Consider the following 24,170-nt stretch of genomic DNA (forward strand, 5'->3'; position numbering starts at 1 on the left):
TATAGAACTGCAGCTTTGAATCCAGTAGATGACTAAAATATAAGTAACCAAGCATGTAGGCCTAATATACAGTGCATTCCTTAAGTATTCGATATTTTATCTTGTGTAACAGGTCACGGGAACAAGTCTACTGTCCAGGCAGAATCTTGCAGTTGGGTTTGTTTATTTCTCGAAGAAGATGACAGAACAGCCTTTCTCCCAGGACCCTTGGCAAAAGAGAACAAAAAGTACACAGTTCATAAAATAAAACCTCCTCATAAGGGAACCAAAATTGGGGTCTATGGACAAAAAACATTTCCACAACCTTCCTCCACTAACATCCTCCCCGTCACACTTCTTCCAGTAATCTCTCTCTCTCCCCCCAACCAGAATCCTCTGACATTATGTGGGTCTCAGCTAATTACCTAAACTTGCTTCAGGTGTGTATAATTAGTCTTATCCACATTCTGATAGAAGACAGGAGCTCAGTAGGTCTTGGCTTTGCCTGCTGGGCACATAGCGTCCCTCCAAGGTGACCTGAGAGTTTTATCTTTTTACACGTATTCTTTTCTTCATCAATCAACAAACGATGAACGCGTTAGAAGAAGAACGCCAGACGTCAGAATGGTTGAAGTTTGCCACAACACACCTAAAGGAGTCTCAGACCAGAAGAATCAAGATTATTTGGTCAGATGAGACCAAGACTATTGGAGCTGACAGAATATGATCAAGACTGGCAGGTCAGTCAGGACTGAGGCTAGATTGAGGATGAACATAGAAAAGTACAAAGAGATCCTTGATATGCACCTACTCCAAATCGCACAGGACCTCACGCTGAAAACCGTGTTCACTTTCTACCCGGATGACTGTCGTGAGCGTCCAGTCGAGACAGACCACTAAAGGGAACTCAGAACAAATCTGTGGCCTGAGAGCCCAGACCACAACCCACTGAAACATCTTTGGAGAGATGTAAAAAATTGCTGTGCAACGACAATCTGCATCCAGCCGGACAGAACTGGAGAGGATCTGAAGAGCAGAATGGGAGAAGTTCCCTAAATGCTGTGGTGTCAGGCTTGTAGCATCGTACCCAAGAAGACTTTAAATTAATCAACTACCCTTCAGAAAAGTAATGTGAAAAAGTCTAAATAAATGTATTTATAGAACAGTCCATATCAGCATGTGTATCTTCTCTACAAAGCAATGGATACTGTGGTGTCACTTTATATTCGATTTACTTGTTCCCGAAAAGGGTATTGTCCCATACTGTATCAAACTATAGACTATTCACGCACAAAACAACAGACAGGAAGCCCACAATCATGTTAGAGAGGTGACTGAAAAACTCAAATGTTTCTGTAAATGTAAACAATTGTAATCAAAACTAAGCTTTAGGCGCCCCCATGTGGCCAAACTTGTTGCAAGAACCAATATCAAAATGGCCTGTGTATATAATTAGGATTATTAATTATAAGAGCAGACAATCTAAAAGTAATAATCTAACATCCTTGAAGAAGGATAACATGCTCATACTTAATTTGCCCAATTGGCTAAACAACACTGGGAATGAATGTATACATTCATTTGAAATAGATTATATTATGATTAAAATGGGTATGTCTGGCATCTGCACAAAAATATGGATTAAGGATGTGAGAGATTGTGTTTGATCTGCAGTTGATCCTTTTATTCTGAGTACTGCCTCCTACAGTGATCCCTGCCTCAACCACTTCAATAACTAGTCTGAACGTGTTTTATCGGGGATTATAAAGGATTCCTCAACAGTTGTGATATAAATTAGGCCAACAATAAACATGCAATAACAAAATGATGTGAATCACCTGCAGACCACGACCTGAAATGAGGTCCTGAAAACTGAGGACATATTGTACAGTAAAACGATGATTGTTGTGGTGTAAACAAACACATATAATGTGGTTTTGAACTGATTTATTTCTTTGCCCTCTACAAACTGTTTTCAAGAGTGTTCCATCTGTGCGCTATAAAAGTACAGCATTTTTTCAACTGCAAAATCCCCCTCAAAAGATATCTGTCTTCATGCATATAGGTTTGGGTAATCTCCCTAAGTCCTAATGATGAATCATCGCTGTGATGTAACCACGGCTTCTGAAGGATGCTGCTCAGTACTGTATAAGGCACACTAGAACTATATAAGGACGTGGTGGGAAAGATCTTTGATGATTCAGAGAATAATTATATCGGGCTGTAGCCTTCCTACCTGTTTAAGTCTGCGCTGTGTGGGTTTGGTTTAGAAGAATATACCGTTTCAAGTCAGTTCCCCTTTGCAAACCAGATGACCTCAATGTTGACTTGCATTGATTTATTTCAACAAGCTACATGGCAGTTTTACTTACAATTGATCGATGATGACTACGCCTACATCATTTAAGATTTAAAGTGTTTTGGCAGTTTTCCATCATAGTGGAATATTTGCTGGAGGGCACTGTAGTGAAGTGGGACACATTTTTCCAGTTGCTGCACGTGAGCGTTCGATTATCCATGGCAGGTACCATTTTATCAGAGGGATGCAGAGGATGCGCGTGCGCACCTCATGTGTTTCCTAGGACGTTAAGGACAATATTACCAGACTGAGCAACTAAAAAATGTTTTGTTTCTGAATACACTTCCTGTGCGCAGGAGCGATTGTGTAGGGATTTAGGAGGATTTTTATTCTAGTGCTGGAATACCACGAAAATGACGCGAAAATGCTTAGCGGTCATAAATTACGGGTCCCTTTGATGTATCGCATAGAAAGTAGCTCATAGTAAACAACTCTTGGGACAGCGCAAGCCTGTATAGGTTGCGGGAGTATCGTCAGCACCGACACCACGAACAACATCCGCCTCGACTGATGCGTTTCTTAAATCATTTCTCCCTGGTCTCCATTTTCGGCATCGCATTGGCGGAGGCTGCAGAAGGCAATTGCCTGGGAGGCGATCTCCGTTTAAATCCTCGAGGCTGTGGTATCCCGGTAGATGTAAATTATCTCTGGGGTTTGGGATCCGTTAGCAGCGTAGGCCTGAAATCCGTGTTGTTTTTTTTTAAATTCATAAGACTCTATGATTTAATCGCAATTGTTATTGTAGGTTATTAGATTATTCTAAAGGTGGCATAGGCTATGTAACACTGCCGTCTTAAAATCAAGAGGGGAGGAGGCGACTTGCAATTGTCAGATATCAGATTGATTGGATTCTCTTATGTGGGCCATCATTAATTTGCATTTCAGTTGATATTTCCATCATGACACAAGCGTCGAGGACACGTGTCGGTAGCATTATGCTGTCATTCAGTTAGACAGATAGACACTAGGGGTGGGAGGGGAAATTCTCACAGTCTTACTGTAACGTTGCACACGAAACAAGTTATCCGACTTCTGAATCAGAACTGGGTATAGGCAGCAAGCTCTGTGATATCTATGCATGCAACGTCATGATTTGAATTCGCCTGACAGATGTTAGCGTGTTCTAGTTGCATGTTCGTGTTCTGCAGTACACGCTCTTTAGATGAGACGTAATTCTTGGCTACAGTCGACCACTGGTACAACCAATGATTAGTCTTCTATTGATTGTCATTTCTACATAATAATAATAATACAGAACAGCACAGACATGATACCAGGCGGTCCTTCATCTATGCTCCCTTCATCGGAAGCTGCTAAATTATACCAGACTAATTACGTCAAGAACTCTCGTTTCCATCGGACTTTTGTGGGCCATCTTCACCATCTTTCGCGATCATCAACGTGATCATCTTCAGCCAGCCCTACTGGATCGGGGATGGCGTGGACACGCCACAGGCCGGCTTCTTTGGCCTCTTTCACTACTGTATCGGAGAGACAATCGCCAGAGACCTAACCTGCCAAGGCACCTTCACTGAGTTCGCCGCTATCCCCTCCACCGCCTTCAAGGCCGCGTCCTTCTTCGTTGGTATGTCGATGTCACTGGTCATCACCTGTATCGGCTGTTTCGTCCTCTTCTTTGTCCTGAGCACGTTCCACCGTTTACAAGATTTGCGGCTGGATGCAGGCCTCCTCAAGTGAGTACCAGCAGCTGTTTTAGTGGGCTTATTATTTTGTAAATTCAATAATACATTCCTCTGTGTTTTAGGCTAACTGTTCTCATAGCTGCATACCTTATTGAAACGCAATGTGTAAGTAAAAAAAACAAAACGGTTGTGTTTGGCAGAGATCTAGCCTATAGTTCCTGCCCTGCTGTCCTGCCCTCTCCCAGCCTTAAGAAGCCTTTCACACTGGTATGACGACTTCACTGGTTTATTGTTACATTTAGCGACACTGATTTGGCAAATTTCAATCAGGACCTGTCCAGTTCAGAGTTTACCCTCAGTGACAGCAGGAGGTGCTGAAAAGACAGTAGCGGCTGATGTCGCTGTCCATGGTCAAGTTTACGTCGGAGTGTACGTGGTGCTGAAAGGACAGCGACTTTGCGCTACACTGTTGCTTTGTGTTAATTCATTTGTAGATAGGCTATTTATGTCTATAAGCTGAATAATATTTTGTACAATAACAGATGGTATACCAGGAAACCTTTCTCAAATGGTTCCTAAATTGTAACAAATGAATTCTCACAGCTCTGTGCACACAGAGAACACCATATTTCTCCACCAGCTCACTTTCTTGATGTGCTTGCCAAGCTTGTGTAATGAAGACGCTTAAACAGCTCACTGACAAGCCCATTCTGTGCTTATACATTTACACAGTGTCTATAAAACTTGATGGGCCCAGAAACTCTCTGTTCACAGCTGCTGACAGATCAAGCAGAACCTTCTGTACTGTGAACGGCATCTAAACGCCCAGACGCTCAGACTCAGCTGTTTGTCCCAGTTCACTACCCTGTCAACCACTGTCTTCCCTCCACTTGCTTTTTCTCCCGATCACAACAAGCACAAATCAGGGGAATTATTTGGAAGCAATCCAAGCTCTCCTGGTCGTCTTAGACTGAATTAACGCAGCGAGCCACCCTAACGAGGGCACTGCTGGGCTCAATGCTCTGCAGTTAGGAGATGAATGAGCGTAACAGGAATCCCTGACCGCAGGAGCCCGTTAGCAATTAGCGGCTAATGAGCAGAACTCACTCCACCTCACAGTCGAATGCCACTAACGTTAGCTCCAGGCTAGGTTAGGCTAACTACTCTGCTTGTTGCAGCTGACGTGTATTTGCCCAGTGTTGGACAGGTGGCTCTCTTGCATCAAGATGCGACTCGTAAATCTTACCATTAGGTAACACCCCTCGTCTTCCACATTGACTTTTGTTGTCGAGCTACCAGGATATTTTGTGTGTGTTTGTGGTGATCACAATGAGTTACACCTGATCGTTACACTGACCCGTCTAATATTGATCCAAGGACAGAGTAATGCTTCGCTCCCTGTAAGTGATGCATGCTCAGGACTCACAGCGTTGCTTCCCACAGAGGATGCTAACAATCTGGCAGCACTATTCCCTTTTTGTTTTCCTCTCTGCTACTTTCTTTAATTTTCCATCCTTTGTTTACCTCCATCTTAGTCCCTTTCTTCACAGTCTCTCTCTTCCACTCTCTTTTATCGCCTGCCTCTCTTTCTCTCTCTCTCTTGTACCAAAGTCTGTCATAGTCTGACAGCCCCAGATTACAATAACAGTATTTGTTTTGGCAGAGCAGACAGGTTTTTCTCTTTGCCTCAGCTATGTTTGTATGGAAAATAAAATCAAAGTCTTTGACATAACCAGACTGTCTGCCGACTGGGACTTAGGTATTTGATTGATTGTAAATCAGTGCATACTTGAAATCAGCTCCCAGAGTCTACAAAGGAAGACTACAACCCTCAATGGCAGCTCAGTACCAAGGTCATGCATGTTGGCCCACTATCCATTTAATTGATGGAGCCTACTGCATGCACGAACAGTACTGTAGCTTTCACAAATCCCCAGACATGTTATCCTGCAGCAGGGTGAGGTAGGTGAGTCACTTAGACAACTTTGAGAAATCCTCTCACCAGCGCCTCTCTCTCTCTCTCTTTCTCTCTCTCTTTCTCTCTCTCTCTCTCTCTCTCTCTCTCTCTCTCTCTCTCTCTCTCTCTCTCTCTCTCTCTCTCTCTCTCTCTCTCTCTCTCTCTCTCTCTCTCTCTCTCTCTCTCTCTCTCTCTCTCTCTCTCTCTCTCTCTCTCTCTCTCTCTCTCTCACTCTCTCTCTCTCTCTCTCTCTTTCTCTCTCTCTCTGTCTCTCTCTCTCTCTCTGTCTCTCTCTCTGTCTGTCTCTCTCGCTCTTTCTCTCCCTCCCCTTTCTCTCTCTCTCTCCCTCTCTCTCTCCCTCCAGTCCCAATACAGTCACAACTGTCTCCTCTCAGTTTAAACCCAGGAAAAGGGTTGAATGTTTCATGAGACGTTTTGAGGAGCATCGGCAGGGAAGCTCTCAAAAATGTCTTCCTGGTGAGGCCGGCAGCACACGCTGCCAAACCAGTTTTGAATGCAGAAGTGCTCAAGTACTATAGAGTAGTGATGGGAAGTTCGGATCGTTTTACTGACTCGGTTCTTTGAATCTCGTTCAGTAAAAATGAACAAATCTTTTTTCGAGTCATCCATTAATTTCACACGGGGGGGGGGGATGGGTGGGGGATTGTCAGTAAAGTACAAAAAAAGTTATAAATAACAAAACCTGTAATTGTTAGTTGTTATTAGTTGTTAATTATTAGTACTGAGCCTATGCAGGTCACGTGAAATTTTTTTCCAAAGACTCGTACCCGGCAGATTAACGAATCGTTCACCACCACCAACCATGTCTTCGGATCAATGTTTCGTTCTTCTGCCAACCAAGTCTCGGATCAATGTTTCGTTCTTCTGCCAACCGAAGTCTCGAATCAATGTTTCGTTCTTCTGCCAACCGAGTCTCGGATCAATGTTTCGTTCTTCTGCCAACCGAGTCTTCGGATCAATGATTCGTTCACCCTGCCGGGTATGAGTCTTTGGATCATTTTTCACCGTGACCTGCATAGGCTCAGTACTGGTAGCTAGAGGGAAACCGAATGATTCGTTCATTTTGACTGGGTCTTCGGGGTACGGGTCTTTGGATAATTTTTCACGTGACCTGCATAGGGTCAGACGAGGAAACAGAAAGTCTTTGTTGACCTCATTTACTTTTGCGTGACTAGGTTTAGTAAGACGTGAATGATATTTGCTTCACAAGTGATAATTATAGGGTTTATTTTAACTTTTTTTTTCGGCCGACGAGAAAATGAACAAATCGCTCTCTGAGACTACTCGTTACTCCCGAGTCATACTAATGATTCGTTCAAAATGAACAAATCGTTCACGAACGACACATCACTACGGTAGATCCTCTGGAACGGGGAGGTATATCTGCTCCTTCTCTCGAGGGCGATTACTGTGCAGGCATCTGCTCAGGTCTGACGTTCTGGATGGAGAAAAATCCAGTTTTCGTACACTGAGCTGAGCACTGTAGCCTAGATATGCTATACGAAGGGATATTCTACAATTCTTCTCCATTACCTTCATGCCATTTCTGCTCTCCCTCTGCTCTCCAGCACTGAATTTCTTGATCCTTTTAACCCAGCAATCCCCAGCCTGCCTTTTCTTCACTTTTTCTCTCTCCTCCCTCCCCCCTTTTTTTCACAGACTTGTAAGTTGGCAAAGTATGTGCTTTCTCTCACTTTTTTTTCTCACAATCCTTCTCTCGCTCCCTCTCTTCCTCTTTTCCTTTCTCTCTTTCCTCTCTCTGCTTCTCTCTCTCTCTCTTACTCTCTCTCTCGTTACAGCTGCCTCTACACCCCATGCACCAATTAACTGAGAAATGCAAAACAAAGTTGGCAGTGCCCTCAGAGGCAACCAGACCGTGAGGTCAATGATAATTACTCCACCGTTTCCTGTTCTCCCTTACAAATTCTTTGTCATGTTGTGCACATTATTCTGCCTCCGCTGTGTTTTCACGCTGTTTCCTCAGAGAGCATTCGGAAGGAAGCTCGGAACAAACAAGCCGTATCATGTGACCGGGAGCACAAAGCATGTTGTTTGTGGAGTGATTCTGAGCAGCACATTGTATCAGCCAGACCCTCCCTGATGACAAAAGAGTACTCCAGAGGCGTCCATTCAGTTTGTTTGTTAGCTCTGTTGCTCTAATGTTTCAGCGATCACTTTAAAAACAGATCAATGCACACATCTTAACACTTTGCCGCTTGTTCCGTTGCTTGTTCGATTGGAGTTGACATAGCATCTGAAAGCCCAGTCTGTGAATGGAACATCGTGAGGACTTCGTAGTTTCACCCATCGATTATTGATCAAATGGTCTCTGGCACTCCTTTGATTCTGCACCACATTAGATCCTGGTAATTACACACCTGCACGGATGCCTGACTCACCAACACTCACATCAACATACATACATACACACACACGCTCTGAATGCATACAGCGGCTTCTAGCTTTGGTTCATATCAGCGCTTCGGAGTGCGTAAAGTATGATTGTAGTTGCGTAGCTAAGTGGACATGTGAGCAGACGGGAGGTATGGAGGAAACGGCTTTCATCCTGTTTTTCCAAGTAAGGCTCAGATCAACCCCTTCAGGCTGATACTAGCACTACATCTCCAGCACAGACCCAGAAACCTCTGGTAACAAACAGAATGAGCAACGAAGGTGGAGGAAGTGAGAGAGAGGAGCTGCCACCACAAACAGAAAGCTGGAGAGGGAAGATGAAAGGTCTGATAGGAAAAGTACAGCTTCAGTTGTTGAATTGACAAAAGAGAATACCAGACAAGACAAGCCAAAACACTTCCTGTTCTGTCATTACTCTCTCTCTCTCTCTCTCTCTCTCTCTCTCTCTTTATGTCTTTCTGTCTTCCACTGAGGCTGGGACTGAAAGCTACATGAAAGCCCAGTTAAATTAGAAGATGGAGAACACACTTTTACTCGGTTTATACATTGCAAAAAGTCTACACCTGCTGAAACTGGCCCACATCTTTGTGGAAGCTTGAATGCTCTAATGGACAGCTAGCCTGGGTGCCAGCCAAACTTAGCCCGCCCACAAAACAATTTGGTCAGGAAGTTGGGTCTGGGGTCGCTCGGTTGGGGAAAAACTATGTCTGAACAAGAGCTGTTCGGACCAATCAAATTGTCAGGGCGGGCTTTATACGATGATGGACAGATGATCAACGGTAACGTAATCAACCACATCACCAAAGAGCGCTTGGGTTGAATTTGTTTCAACAAACAACATACTATGTTGCTCTGATTGGTTGTAGGTCTATCAATTGAGTGCATTTTTTTCTGGGTTCAGTTGAAACATGCCCCATATAGCGCATGTGTGGTGTTTGTGGCTCGTGACACCTGTAGTCAGGCGCCATGAGAAACATGTCCTGTCTGAAGGACACCACAGCACTCTAGCAAGGGGCGCTGCGAGAAAGGCCAGCGTGTGGCCTTTCGTTATCGTTTCTTTTGATTCTGTTAGTTCATGAAGAAAGGGACTTTATTTTTCCATCCATTCAATATTTTGCATTATAATACATAAATGTATTAATTGTTATCCAGTGAAATTAGTGATGTACTAAAAGCATTTTGAAACGGTTAGGTTTGTTATACGTCAGAGATGTCGGTATGCATACTTATGAATAATTATGTTATAAAAAAAATTTTTGAATCGAAGTATGCAGTGGCATACCAACATCTCTGATGTTGATAACAAACCAAACCGTTTCAAAATCGGTTGAAAATTGAGCAAGTTATGGTCATTTAAAAAGTACATGTAGCATCAACACAATGTTATGGGTGAGCGAGTTGACTGTAGCAAGATGGCCGCCATGTGCGGACATTTGACTCCGTTGTCCGGCAACGCGGACGATACATCTACCCTTTATATATATCTATGGGGCTCGCCATGCTGGAAGGGATGAGTATCTACTGGGCCTGGGTCCAGGGGAGCAGATGCTGGAGCAGGCTGGTTGAGCTCTTCAAGGAGGAAAGGCAAGGAGTCGTTGTTTTGTGATGATTGCCAAGTTCATCTGCATTCTTGTGGGTGTTCTCCGAATGCCATGGAAACTGCTTGTGCTGACCTACGACCCCTTTTTAATCAAATGAGCCGGATGCACAACATTGCCTTCTGCACGCTAATCTCTGCACGCACGTCTGCTCGATCTCTCCCTCGGTCTCTCTTTCTCACTCTCTCACTCTCCCCCGCATCTCTCTCTCTCACTGTGTCTCTCCCTCCATCGCTCTCTCTCTTTCTCTACCTCTCTCTCACTGTCTCTCTCAGCAATGGCAACCTCTGCAGCAAGTTACTTCGCTCAATAAGGTGAGACGAAAAATATCTCTGCAATACCCACGTCTCTTCTCCCCACCCTTCTCCCATGTGTCTCCCTATCTCTCTCCCATGTGTCTCACTCTCTCTCCCCCATGTGTCTCACTCTCTCTCTCCCATGTGTCTCACTCTCTCCCATGTGTCTCACTCTCTCTCTACCCATCCCCCCCTCTCTCCAGCTCCCCCCCCCCACCACCACCCACCCCCTCTCGGTTTCTCTCTGCTCAGTTGATTTTGTTTTGAACCCACCCCTGCATTAATGCCTTACTTGACTTGCTTTTTTTAAATTAAGAAACACAGTCAATCGAACTCTATCTAATTAGGGCCGGGGGCACAGGTGGGCTGTCAGGCATGCAGCGTACAGCCCAGCAGAGCGAGGAAGAGGAGGAGATATAGGAAGAGGATGAAGGTACAGAGGCAGACACCTGAATCTCTCTCTTCCAATTTGTTATGAAGCGTTGTCAGCCGTGTGGTCACACTTTAAAGTCCCAACTTGGCATCAAGCTGTGAGGATAAGTCCCGCACAGATTGCATGCGGGAGATGGACTTGTCGACTGAACGCAGATGATGCCATGTGGCCATTGCATGAAACGTTTCAGATTCATAGAGATGGTTAGGAGAGTACATGGTTCTGGAAGTCAAACTAAATCGATGAGGATTCATTCGTGTGGTGTGTGACACGACCCTCTTTGACGACTCCAGGGCCTGCAAAGTCTCACACAAAACAAATATCCTGTGGGTTAAAATGGGCCTGTTTGGTGCAGACTACAGATTTGCCATCAGACTTAATCTCTCTGAACTGAAAGACAGCCAGGCAGCCCTCTGATTTATTCCAGTGAAGAGCGAGGTGATGAGACGACAAGGACACTGTGACCTATTAAAAACCATATCACAGTGACGGCATACTTCTCCCATCTCTCCCGTCATCGGGAAAAAACTAGACAGTAACACTGTGAAGGGGATAGAATCCCTGTGTTTGCTAACAGGAACACTGTTAAAGTAGGACACCGCTATGTGAGATACTGTGTGTCTCAGCTTGTTTAGCAGTCCCTGGCATCGTGACGGTGTTGTAAACCCATCGTTAGTCAACGACCTCGTTAAACTGGAGTGGCTACCTTAAAGCTGGGTCCTGCGAGGGCTGCGATTGGCCGATGATCAGACCCTCCCTGTTTGATTGGCCGATGTTCAGACCCTCCCTGTTTAATTGGCCGAGGTTCAGACCCTCCCTGTTTGATTTATGACCATTAGATGTGGATCACCACCCGGCCAACGTTGTTTTTCCAGATGAATCAAAGGCGTTCTTTGAGCCCCAGCCGTCACGGCTGTTCCCCACTACTACCTTCCCCCCTCCTCTTATGTTGAGGTACTGGACGTCATGTGGATCGGTTACATAAGCCCTCAGACCTCAGCCGCACTCTGCTCGCTGTTAATGCAGCACTCCATGCCTGCACCACATCCCCCCCCCACCCCCCGTCCCTCCAATCCCGAGCACTGCACTGACTGGAAGCTCTACCTCTGTCAGCATTCACTGAGGGCAGATTAAGATCAAGGTTAACCCCACGGAGGCAAACAGACTTTTCGATATTTGCTCCTGAACAAAGGGTCCCCTGCTTCAACCCCTCCACCCCCCCCCCCCCCCCAGTCACCTGTGGTCCTCCCCCCCTCCTCTCTTCTCATCCCAGAGGAGAGGGGATCGATATAGGGGATAATGAGAGGCTCTCTCGGGGCACGGACTCGGCTACTCATTAGCAGTCAGAGCAAGCGACACGCTCGCCCGGAATATATTAAAAGTCTGAAGGAGAACCGGAAGAGCAAAAAAACAAGGTTACAGAGGCAAAGCTAACCCACGTCGCTGGGCATCATCTCCAGGGAGAGGAGGACTGTAGCTAGCCCATGTTGCTAGGCATCAGCTCCAGGGAGAAGAGGACTGTAGCTAGCCCACATCGCTAGGCATCAGCTCCAGGGAGAAGAGGACTGTAGCTAGCCCACATCGCTAGGCATCAGCTCCAGGGAGAAGAGGACTGTAGCTAGCCCACATCGCTACGCATCATCTCCAGGGAGAGGAGGACTGTAGCTAGCCCACCTGGTGCTGCTTGGATGGACACCATCTTCTGTCTCTGAACAGTAGCGTTGAAATGAGCCTGGGTGACTGGGTGAAACATTGTTGTTGATGTTACTGACAGTCTCCTCTGGTAAAAAAACAAAACCGCAAAACATTCGTCTTGGGTTTACAGGAGTTGATTTTAAGTGCTGCATTGTACACTTCATAATTTGACCTTGTTCCCAGTTCTGGAGGTTATAGTAAACTGCGATGATAGATGGGTTGTGACAACACAAGTAGCTAATGACGGAGAATTCTATTTGGTTTAGACGTTCCGTTTGACGTTATTGAAAGTGCGCAGGGCCTCAATTGAATTCCTTCCACCAGATCCTTTTCCCTCATGTCACAATTAATCTAACTCCGAGCTGGTTTTCAACAGCCTATGGGGGCTCACCACCACCCGGAAGAAAAGATTATTTTGCAGATTTGCAGATTTGTGAGAAGTTTGTGTCTGCAACTACAAAAAGTGTGTCTGAGTGTTGCTGTTGGAGTAAGCTGTTTCCTGCTGTATCTAGTCCTTGGACTGATATGATAGGTGCTGCTGGCATGATGTGCTTGATGTGCGAAAAATAGCTGATGGTGCTGACAGGGAGGGCTTCAGAGGGGGCCTCTAAGCTCAACTCTCCCCTGAAGCATTTGAAGTTTTGCCAATAACTGGGGCAGAAACAGAATTGTATTTGGGAAAGTTTTCTCATGTACCCTACAGCGTGTAAGCCTATACAAATCCAAAAAAGGGCGATGGCTGAATCGTTTTTTTCGAGTCGAAGATAACAACACGTTGTAACCTATGTTTTGGACACTTTCTGTCCAATCAGAGACCTGTCTTAACCTACAGGCTAGTTAATTTCGCCAGTTTCGAAAACACGAGTCAAGAAAATGTCATTAAAAAGAGTGAAGTTACACCATTTCCAACTCTGTGGAAGAGAAAACAAATGGAAGCGTTTCCGCGCTCCACGGCGTTCATCTTTTCTACTCATATTAGTCGACACGGTGCAAAAAGCAGGACCCCAAAAGCTACTCGGTCTTATGGAGTGACACATTTTCACAGCACATTAACTGGCTTTACATACAGAATGCTCTATAAATGCCCCATTTATCTTGCCTCAATTAAGGCTCCGTCATTGTGTAAGGCAGTCCTGAGTGCAGGGCTCATCCCAGAAGCCACAGATTTATCTTCATTGTGCTGAGGACCACGTCTGCCGTGGTCGCCTCTTTCCCGCTGCTCATCGCTGGCATCGCGGACTGCGGAATTGCAGTACAGCAGCAGGCTGAACGAACGTTCCACCATCTACTCTCGGTACTGCTAGGGAAGGCATTCGGTCTCAGTAGCAACTACGGGTTGGAAATTAGGTGGAAAATAGGTTTGCCATGTGAAAAGATTTTGTTCATAGGTTGGAAAGAAATAATTTTACATTTGTAGTATTTTTAGTCTTAAAATGTAGTAAGGTATCATTTCGCCTCTCGTTTTTCAAGAGGTCTAGGCATAGACTCAGTCTTCAAGGTTCCAGATCAATATCGTCTCTGGCCAGTCAGTGGAGAGATCATCCCCAACTTCATCTCCGTCCCCTGGGGAGATGACCTGTGCTATGCTGGGACGGATCATAGAGAAGGAGAAAAGCGACTCAGGTCCACACCCACTGGCAGAGTACACAGGATATATGGGCCTGGTTGTCTAACGAGCATTTTGTTAGACTACAACTTTCATCTCCAGCTGCTGTTGTGCCTAACAGCATGTAGAGGAAAGCAGGCCACTAGAGACAACGCCAGCTCCCCTTCAATCCACAGAGACTCTCCCTCTCTCTCTCTCCCTCGCTCTCTCCCTCCCTCTCCCCTCTCCCCTCTCTCGCTCTCTCCCCTCTCCCTCTCCCTCTCTCTCCCTCTCCCCTCTCCTCTCTCCCTCCCTCTCTCCCTCGCTCTCTCTCTCCCTCCCTCGCTCCCTCGCTCTCTCCCTCTCCCCTCTCCCCTCTCTCTCCCTCGCTCCCTCCCTCTCCCCTCTCCCCTCTCTCTCCCTCGCTCCCTCCCTCTCCCCTCTCCCTCTCTCTCCCTCGCTCCCTCCCTCTCCCCTCTCCCCTCTCTCTCCCTCGCTCCCTCCCTCTACCCTCTCCCCTCTCTCTCCCTCGCTCTCTCCCCTCTCCCCTCTCCTCTCTCCCTCCCTCTCCCCCCTCTCTCCCTCCCTCTCCCCTCTCCCCTCTCTCTCCCCTCTCCCCTCTCCCCTCTCTCTCCCTCGCTCGCTCCCTCTCCTCCACAGTCTGGGCAGAGTGGAGGGAGCCGGCGGCTGAGTGTCTCTGGTTCCCTTCTGTGTCGAGACATGAATCATGCCGTCCACAGTCACCACATTGATCGCTCACTCAACACCCCTTCACTCCAACTCCATCCCTCTATCCTTTCATCCCTCTCTCCATCCCTCCACCCTCCTGTTCCTCCATCCCTCCATCCCTCTCTCCATCCCTCCCCCCTTCTCTTCCTCCATTCCTCCATCCCTCTCTTCATCCCTCCACCCTTCTCTTCCTCCATCCCTCCATCCCTCTCTCCATCCCTCCACCCTTCTCTTCCTCCATCCCTCCATCCCTCTCTCCATCCCTCCATCCCTCCCTCCATCCCTCCACCCCTCTCTTCCTCCATCCCTCTCTCCATCCCTCCACCCTTCTCTCCCTCCATCCCTCCATCCCTCTCTCCATCCCTTCACCCTTCTCTCCATCCCTCCACCCCTCTCTTCCTCCATTCCTTCATCCCTCTCTCCATCCCTCCACCCTTCTCTTCCTCCATACCCCCATCCCTCTCTCCATCCCTCCACCCTTCTCTCCATCCCTCCACCCTTCTCTTCCTCCATCCCTCCATCTCTCTCTCCATCCCTCCACCCTTCTCTTCCTCCATCCCTCCACCCTTCTCTCCATCCCTCCACCCTTCTCTTCCTCCATCCCTCCATCTCTCTCTCCATCCCTCCACCCTTCTCTTCCTCCATCCTCCACCCTTTTCTCCATCCCTCCACCCCTCTCTTCCTCATCCCTCTCTCCATCCCTCCACCCCTCTCTTCCTCCATCCCTCCCTCCCGTCAGCCTGAAGCCCCAGAGCCACCAGACAGCCGGGGACACTGAGGGTCTACTAGCGGTCAGCCTGAAGATCAGGGGCCTCAGGATCCACGTTCAGTGGGGAGCCGGCCGTGGTCATCATCAGTGAGGTTTGACCTCATTCAGGTCACTGTTGCAGTTTGGGGAGGACTTTGCTTTGCATTCCTGTCGGCGCTACCTATTCATATTCATGTGAATCCCCTGAGGACCCGACATTCATCTCAGAAATTCTGTGCTCATATTATTTTCCCCCAAGAGAGAATGTGATTTTAGAAGCCATATTGGTGTCAGCCGTGGGCCTGATAGACAAGTGAATATGCATGTTGCGGTGAGAGAGCCTGCTTAGTAAACATGCTCATTTATTTATGCGACTGCGGTGTGTCACCATCAGATGAGACATTCGCAACGTCTACCTCTGCACAGCGGCAAGGAAGGGCAAGCTTACGTGTGTGTGAGGGTGTGTGTGTGTGAGGGTGTGTGTGTGTGAGGGTGTGTGTGTGTGTGGGTGTGTGAGGGTGTGTGTGTGTGAGGGTGTGTGTGGGTGTGGGTGTGTGAGGGTGTGTGTGTGTGAGGGTGTGTGTGTGTGAGGGTGTGTGTGGGTGTGGGTGTGTGAGGGTGTGTGTGTGTGTGAGGGTGTGTGTGTGAGAGGGTGTGTGTGTGAGAGGGTGTGTGAGTGTGAGGGTGATCCATATGCAGTGTGGGATAGAGAAGAGGGTGACTGTGTGTAGACAGTATGTACTGTATCATTCAGTTTGTCACAGCTATATAAACAGCGCCCTACAGAAAACGAGCGAAACAAAAGACCCCAAGCCGAAAAATGTTAATCTTATTTCATGGCTTCTGGAATGTCCTGCAGTCGTGTGAGAGATGAGGGGAGCAGATATACTCGACGCTGAAGAGAGAGAAGCGTGAGCACACACACACACACTCATACACACACATACACACACACACACTCTTATACACATATTTGCACTCACAATTTGCACGCACACACAATTTGTCCTCCGAGACATACAACCGATGCTAAAAATATTTCCCAGACTCCCAATGATATGCAACCCATCTTTTCTGTCATCTCTACTGAAAGCCAGACAGACAGAGCGAAGCATGGGGGTGGATTTAGCAAGGGTTTACATAGCTGCATTCAATACAATAGGGAGTCAGGTGGCTGAGTGGTTAGGGAGTTGGGCTAGTAATCTGAAGGTTGCCGGTTCGATTCCCGGCCGTGCAATGATGTTGTGTCCTTGGGCAAGGCACTTCACCCTACTTGCCTTGGGGGGAATGTCCCTGTACTTACTGTAAGTTGCTCTGGATAAGAGCGTCTGCTAAATGAGTACATGTGAATGTAAATACAACTGTAGATTCTGTCCTCTCTGTACTGGCTAAAGTGTCACATGTCTTTCTTTCTCTTCTTGTGGGGAAGGCCGGTGACGAGCCATGTCCTCTGCTCTCCTTGTCCCTCACCAGGTTGCCACCCAGGTATCCTAATGGAATGGGTCTCCTGTTATCATACAAAAACGAAAAGAGACCACATGCCTGCAGCTTATGATAAGAGTCTCTGTATCATGTGTCGGTCAGGCCATCTGTTGCCTTGCCTTCGGACCCCCCACCCCCCCACACACACACTCACACACACACACACACACCAATGTCAGTCAGTCCTTTCGCCACCGTCTCCCATCCCATAATATCCTGTTGTCCTGCCGGGTCCAGGACCCCCATGCTTCCAGAGCGTGGCTGAGAATAGCTCTGCCCAGGGGGGCCGGCAGATGGCGCTCGCCGTTTGTGACGCGGACGTCGTCCCGGGAACGCTCTGCGGGCCGTGCATTGAACCAGGCACCCCACACGAGCTCTGCCTCGGTCTCCCTTACTGTCTCTCTCCCTCCCTCTCTCTCTCTCTCTCCTTCACTCTCTCGTCTCATACCAACTCTTTCCGTCAAAAACGTTCTCCTTCCCTCTTCCTCTCGCTCTCTATTATTCCCGCTCTCAAGGGGGAGGGAGAGAGAAGGGCAGAGCTAAAAGGGTAGTAAATGCCATCAGTTAATACCACGACAGAGCTGTGATTGACAGGTGCCTTCTCTCGGGTGCTGTGGCTGAGAGTATGAAGGACGCTCTGGTAGCAGCATCCAGACTTATTCAATCGCTACTTCTCATCATCAGTTGTGCGATACACTACTAGACTGTGACATCAAACACTTAGTTTGCTCGTTTGTCGCTTAAGAGGACTTAGGTTCCAGTCCACGAACATACTTCCGTGACTTTTTCATTCAGAATTACCTTAATACCTGCCGTTGGCTCTGCTCGTTGCATGTTAAAATCCCACAAACGTATATGGGGATATTAGTCATATTTAGGAGCCGGTGACATTTGTTGTGTTGTCCTTTCAGACTGTTGAAATGTCGAACCAGGCCTTCTGCTACCTGGCAGGCTGCTGTGGTAAAACAGGACTGATTTCTACCTCGCAGGCTGTTGTGGTAAAACAGGACTGATTTCTTTGGCAGGTTCTATGGTACTGTCTGCGGCCCCAGGCTGCCTGCTTGGATGTGAGAGGGACTTGTGCGTCTTCTGTTGTGCCATGTTGTCTTGGGGGGTGGGGGGGGGGAGCTCCACATGTCGCCCTCTGGTGGTTCCAGCCAGCGTGACGCGACATACACCCCCTGTAGAACGTGTCCTCATCCAACATGCAAAGTGTGTGGCCGACCGTGATGGATCCACTCCACACTTGAGTTTCTCTCGCTCTCTTTCTCTCTCCGATGTGTTACCGCGATCAGATGCGCTCCATTGCTTCTGCCAGCGTTTTATAACAGTGTTGTGTGGGCTTTGGTTTTCTCTCCCCTCTCTCTCTCTCTCCCCTCCCCCCTCTCTCCCCCCTCTCTCCCCCTTGCTCCCTCTCTCTCTCTCCCCTCCCCCCTCTCTCCGCCTCTCCCTCTCTCCCCCTTGCTCCCTCTCTCTCTCCCCTCCCCCCTCTCTCCCTCTCTCCCCCTTGCTCCCTCTCTCTCTCTCCCCTCCCCCCTCTCTCCCTCTCTCCCTCTCTCCCCCTTGCTCTCTCTCTCCCCTCCCCCCTCTCTCCCCCTCTCCACCCCCTCCCTGTCTGCCTGTCCTTTATCAGCTGTGCTAGCCTACTCCACCACAATGTAAAATTGATGTCAATGTCAAGTCAAGCAGGAACCACAGAATGGATCCCCAGAGTATCTGCAAGCTTTTCTTACCTTTACCATGAATACATGTATGAGCGAGAGGGGGGAAATAGCACCACTTGCTAGTACTGTGCCAACCCGCTATGCTTAAAACTGTATTCAAGCCATTTCTGCTGAATTTTGTGAGTCAGGACTCTGACTCTGAGTCCTCTCCTACTCTTGTCTCTCTTTCTCTGTTCTGCTCTCTCCTCCTCTCCTCTCTCCTTCTCTGCTCTGCTCTCTCCTCTCCTCCTCTCCCATCTCCTTCTCTGTTCTGCTCTCTCCTCTCCTCCTCTCCTCTCTCCTTCTCTGTTCTGCTCTCTCCTCTCCTCCTCTCCTCTCTCCTTCTCTGTTCTTCTCGGCCCTGCCCTGCTCTGCTCTCTGGACTGGTGTGAATGTGTTCTGACAGGCAGAACCAGAGGGGATGGGTAGGAGAGGAGGCCAAAGAGGGGGAGGGGGGGTGCTCTCTATTCTGTTAGCCACGCTACGTTTGTACGCAGCGCACTGTGGATCTATTGTAGCGCTCTCTCTCCTTCGCTCCGATCTTGTAGGAATATTAAAGACTGCAGCATTACTGTAACCGCCAGCCGCAGTGTGTGCGAGTGTGTGCGCACGCGGCTTTGTGTGTGCGCACATGTTTGAGTGTGCATTTTCTCAGCTACCCTGCCTTTATATTCACACTTCTAATTCTTAAGATGGCACCGCTACGGACGTCACCGATTCTAAAACGGCGGCAGGAGAGATCGAGTCGCCGTAACAGGCAGAAGAGAGATGGGGGGGGGGGGGGGGGGGGGGAAGGGGAGGGAAGGAGGGAGGAACACAAGAAATGCAAACAAATGAATCCCGTTGAGCAAGATCCTGAGAGGAGAAGAGTGCAAGAATAAGTCACAATTTTCACGTTCACGGACAAACACCCAAAGTCACACAGAGGTGGGATTGAAAGGTAAGGAGTTGTGAGCAAAGTTTGGGGATGGAGGAAGACCGTAGGAAAATAATGGAGGGGAGGTGTGGGGGGGAGGGGGGGGGGGTTGCCTGGTTGTTGGGGGTGGGGGGGGGGTGTAATACATGTTGTATTATTCATGTGTATTGCACTCTGGGTAATTGTGTAGTCAGCTCCTTTCCCAGCCCTCTTGCTTCCCCTGCCACAGCGCCACCTCGGAGAACAACTCCATCCAGATTGAAGGCGAGGGAGGGTTGTTTTACCCCTTAGGTGGAAAGCGCGAATGAGAAGCTGCTTCTAAATATTAAAGAGGGGAGGAGGGTGTGTGTGTGTGTGTGTGTGTGTGGGGGGCATGTTTAAAGGCAAATTCAAAGAGGCACATCTGTGCATGGTCTCTCGTGCGACATCCTGCACGGGCTTTTGAACTGTTGTTGCGAGCAAACAAACAAACAGCACAGCACGGTGTGCATGTGTCAGATTGCTCACTGAAGGATCACAGTCAGTCCCCATCCCACGGAGAGTACAGGGGACTGCTGCATGGCCTGGGGGGTGGGGGTGGGGGTGGTGGTGAGACCTCCCTCTCTGCAGTCTGGAGGTGTCAACTATAACTCTTAGCATTTGTAGGGTCTTTTTACAGCACTTGTTGTTGATAGTAGTGAGCGTCGTGGGCTGCTGTGCTTTACTCTGCAGAGAGCAGACAGCATACAAGGGAATTGATAGATGAGGGCATCACCTCGTGGGGGGGGGGGGCCTGCACGAGGAAATGGATAGCAGCAGCACTTCAGCTAACTCTCCTCTCTTCCTCTCCCTCGCCCCCTCTCCCTCGCCCCCTCTCCCTCGCCCCCTCTCCCTCGCCCCCTCTCCCTCCACCCCCTCTCCCTCCGCCCCCTCTCCATCCAACACCTCATTACCCCGATTGCCCGTTTAATTTTTTTACTTTACCCTTCTTCCCTCCATCCCATCCTCCAAAAATTCTCCCGTGTATATATACATTACATATATCCCTCCTCCCCGCCCTGCCACCCCCACCCCCCCACATTCCATCTGTGCCGTAGGCGTGTGTCTGGTGCTGGGATGCATGATCTACCCCGACGGCTGGGACTCGGACGAGGTGCGGCGGATGTGCGGCGAGAGGACGGACAAGTACAGCCTGGGCGCCTGCTCGGTGCGCTGGGCCTACATCCTGGCCATCATGGGCATCCTGGACGCCCTCATCCTCTCCTTCCTGGCCTTCGTCCTGGGCAACCGGCAGGACGGCCTGATGTCTGAGGAGCTGCTGGCCGAGAGCAAGGGTGAGGGGCGCACACACACTCACACACACACTGTACACACACTCACATACACCTACACACACACACACACTCAAATGGTAAATTGACAGGATGCCAATACTTCATACTAGACAACAGCACTGCCAGTCCCCACGCGGTTTACATTCTGTCCCCAGGTCTGGTGCTTCAGGCCTAACCCACCTCAGAGATACAGCATCCTAAACCCCCGGTCTGGTGCTTCAGGCCTAACCCACCTCAGAGATACAGCATCCTAAACCCCCGGTCTGGTGCTTCAGGCCTAACCCACCTCAGAGATACAGCATCCTAAACCCCCGGTCTGGTGCTTCAGGCCTAACCCACCTCAGAGATACAGCATCCTAAACCCCCGGTCTGGTGCTTCAGGCCTAACCCACCTCAGAGATACAGCATCCTAAACCCCCGGTCTGGTGCTTCAGGCCTAACCCACCTCAGAGATACAGCATCCTAAACCCCCGGTCTGGTGCTTCAGGCCTAACCCACCTCAGAGATACAGCATCCTAAACCCCCGGTCTGGTGCTTCAGGCCTAACCCACCTCAGAGATACAGCATCCTAAACCCCCGGTCTGGTGCTTCAGGCCTAACCCACCTCAGAGATACAGCATCCTAAACCCCCGGTCTGGTGCTTCAGGCCTAACCCACCTCAGAGATACAGCATCCTAAACCCCCGGTCTGGTGCTTTAGGCCTAACCCACCTCAGAGATACAGCATCCTAAACCCCCGGTCTGGTGCTTTAGGCCTAACCCACCTCAGAGATACAGCATCCTAAACCCCCGGTCTGGTGCTTTAGGCCTAACCCACCTCAGAGATACAGCATCCTAAACCCCCGGTCTGGTGCTTTAGGCCTAACCCACCTCAGAGATACAGCATCCTAAACCACAGACCCTTTCCACCATCTTGGTGACCCCGTCCACACCGAGCCCCTCTCACGCAGTTACAGAGAATGTGCTCAGAGTGTCCACACCCTGTAGGGTTTAATGAAACCAGACAAGCATGGATGGACATCCTCCCCTCTTCCTTTCCTTAACCAGAGTGAGAGTGTCCAGGGAGAAAGCCAGAGAGAGGAAATATTAAAGGAAAAGATTGAAGGAAAAGATTGGAGGGCAGAAATGTGCGGAGAAGTTCATTGCGCCCAGAGGCTTTTGGATCGAGTGATGAATTACTAATTGTTACCTTTTTACAACGAAGTGCTTCACACACACACACACACACACACACATCACTGCAGTCCTTCTGTGGGTGTCTAGGTGTGTGAGTTCTTGGCTTGCTTGTGAGACACAGGCAGGGAATAGGAACTCTTCTTCAACAAACCCAAATGACTAAATGACTAAATGACTAAATGTAATGTAAACCCATCTTCGTTTTCTCTTGCTGCTGCTGCTGGTCTCCAGCTGTTAAAATAGAACCAAATGGACAAAACAATTATCAGCCGGTTTGGAAAGCTTATTTGAAACAATAGGTACTCATCTCTATGTCTCTGAAATAAAGTGGTTGGTTTAATTAGCCTCTGTGCTAATCTGTGGACAAAGCTTTTTATAGGTTGATAAATTATGTATAGACTGGAGTCCATGGAACGGGTCTCCTATGAGGCCATCTACTGGCCACTACCTTAATTACATGCTCAAGACAAAACAGTCTGCATGGTCAGAAAAAGTAGTTTATCTCTTTGATGTTCCCAAACGCATCCTTAAAATTGTTGTGTTTTTAACAGCTGTGTTTCTCTATCTTTTCTTCCACAGAGGCAGGAAATGCGTAGAACATTCCACTGGTGAGTGATGAATAGTTATGAAAGCTATGTATTTTTTCAGGGAAGTAACGAAGCAATAAACCGTGAGAGGGAACACAGAAATAATAATGCACATGCTGTACATATTCCCTAACCTCTCTGTCTGTCCTCTCTCAGCTGTGTGTGTTTCCCAGTGTGTGCTCATCACAACCAGATCCCATCATTTCCCCTGAGGAACAAGTCTGACCATGGCTGTGTATGAGAGGGAGAGGACCAAGAGAGACAGAAGGGGGAAAAGAAGGAGAGAGAGAGAAAGAGAGAGAGAGAGATAGAGAGAGAGAGATAGAAAAAATTAATGCTATGGAGCCAGCCATCCAGTCAGCAAGCCAGCCAGCCAGCCCGTCCCATCCAACCAGCCATCCAACCAGCCATCCACCAGCCGGCCATCCAGCCAGCATCCCAGTGATATCTACTCCACACCAACCCTCTAGATGGAACCTGGTCTTCGCACAGCCCTCTGTGCTCTGTCTGGGCTTGTCTACCGGCCTTTAGACGGAGCCCACAGCTCTTCACAAACCCCTTACTGATAACCCTAACCCTTCAGAGCATAGACCAAGCCAGTACCAGAGACTTTGACTGAGTCACCATGGTCTATCTACATCATGATGAACAAGTTTGAAAAACATTGCAAGCATTGTAGATCCCCAACACCACCACCACCCACCACACACACACACACACACACACACAAACTCATATGTATGCACACCAAAGTAGGTAGGCACAATCAAACACATACATAGTACACACTTACACACAATATCCTCAAACACTGACACTGTAATTATAACATACCCATTATGCTATCACGTTCAACAACAATAGCTCGATTTGTGTGCCACTGCCTGAATATGTGTTATGTTTTAGTTGTATAAAATAAGGAATCTTCTCATTCTCATGTAATATTTAGTGGAACTTTATTATATTTCATATGTGGACTACAAAGAAAATGTGTCTGGTTGCTCTCCTTTTAACTCATGTGAAAATCCAACCCTGTAATCCATCCTAATATTATATTATTATAGATAATACCAACAACAAAAAAATAATAGTTTTACTAAGTTGGGTCTGAAACATGTAAATATAAAATCAGAGAGATTTTTGTTTGTAAGCCCATCTAAAAAGCCTGTCCTGCTTGTTTTGCACAGCACTGTCGTTGAGGAGAATCTCAGTATTTTGTAGTTTATTGTCTTCTCATCACTGTGATGGGATCAAATGTGTATACTGAATATGGGCATGTCTGCTCCATAACTAGTAGCTGCTGTGTGTCTCAATGTGTGTGTGAGCGTGTGGTCTGTCTACACACCCACCTCTTCTCACAGTCAAAAGAGTTCCAGACCATAAACCTTCTCTTTTTCATTCTCTCACTTTCTTCTCTCTCTTCTTTCTTCCTCCATCAACAAAGGGGCATACAGGGTATGAAAGGAGCGGGTGGTATGTGCATGCGAGGTGTTACAAACCTTGGGAGAAGAGAGAGCTGATGAGTGAGAGTGTGTGAGA

At 48.1% G+C, this 24,170-nt stretch overlaps 1 pseudogene; it reads left to right on the top strand.

The window, feature by feature from the left end:
* The first annotated feature begins 2,980 nt into the window (after positions 1-2,980).
* LOC136942139 (LHFPL tetraspan subfamily member 3 protein-like) lies at positions 2,981-22,862 on the top strand (annotated as a pseudogene).
* The last annotated feature ends 1,308 nt before the right edge of the window (positions 22,863-24,170 follow it).

Source organism: Osmerus mordax, chromosome 4 (genome assembly GCF_038355195.1).
Source record: "Osmerus mordax isolate fOsmMor3 chromosome 4, fOsmMor3.pri, whole genome shotgun sequence".
NCBI lineage: Eukaryota > Metazoa > Chordata > Actinopteri > Osmeriformes > Osmeridae > Osmerus > Osmerus mordax.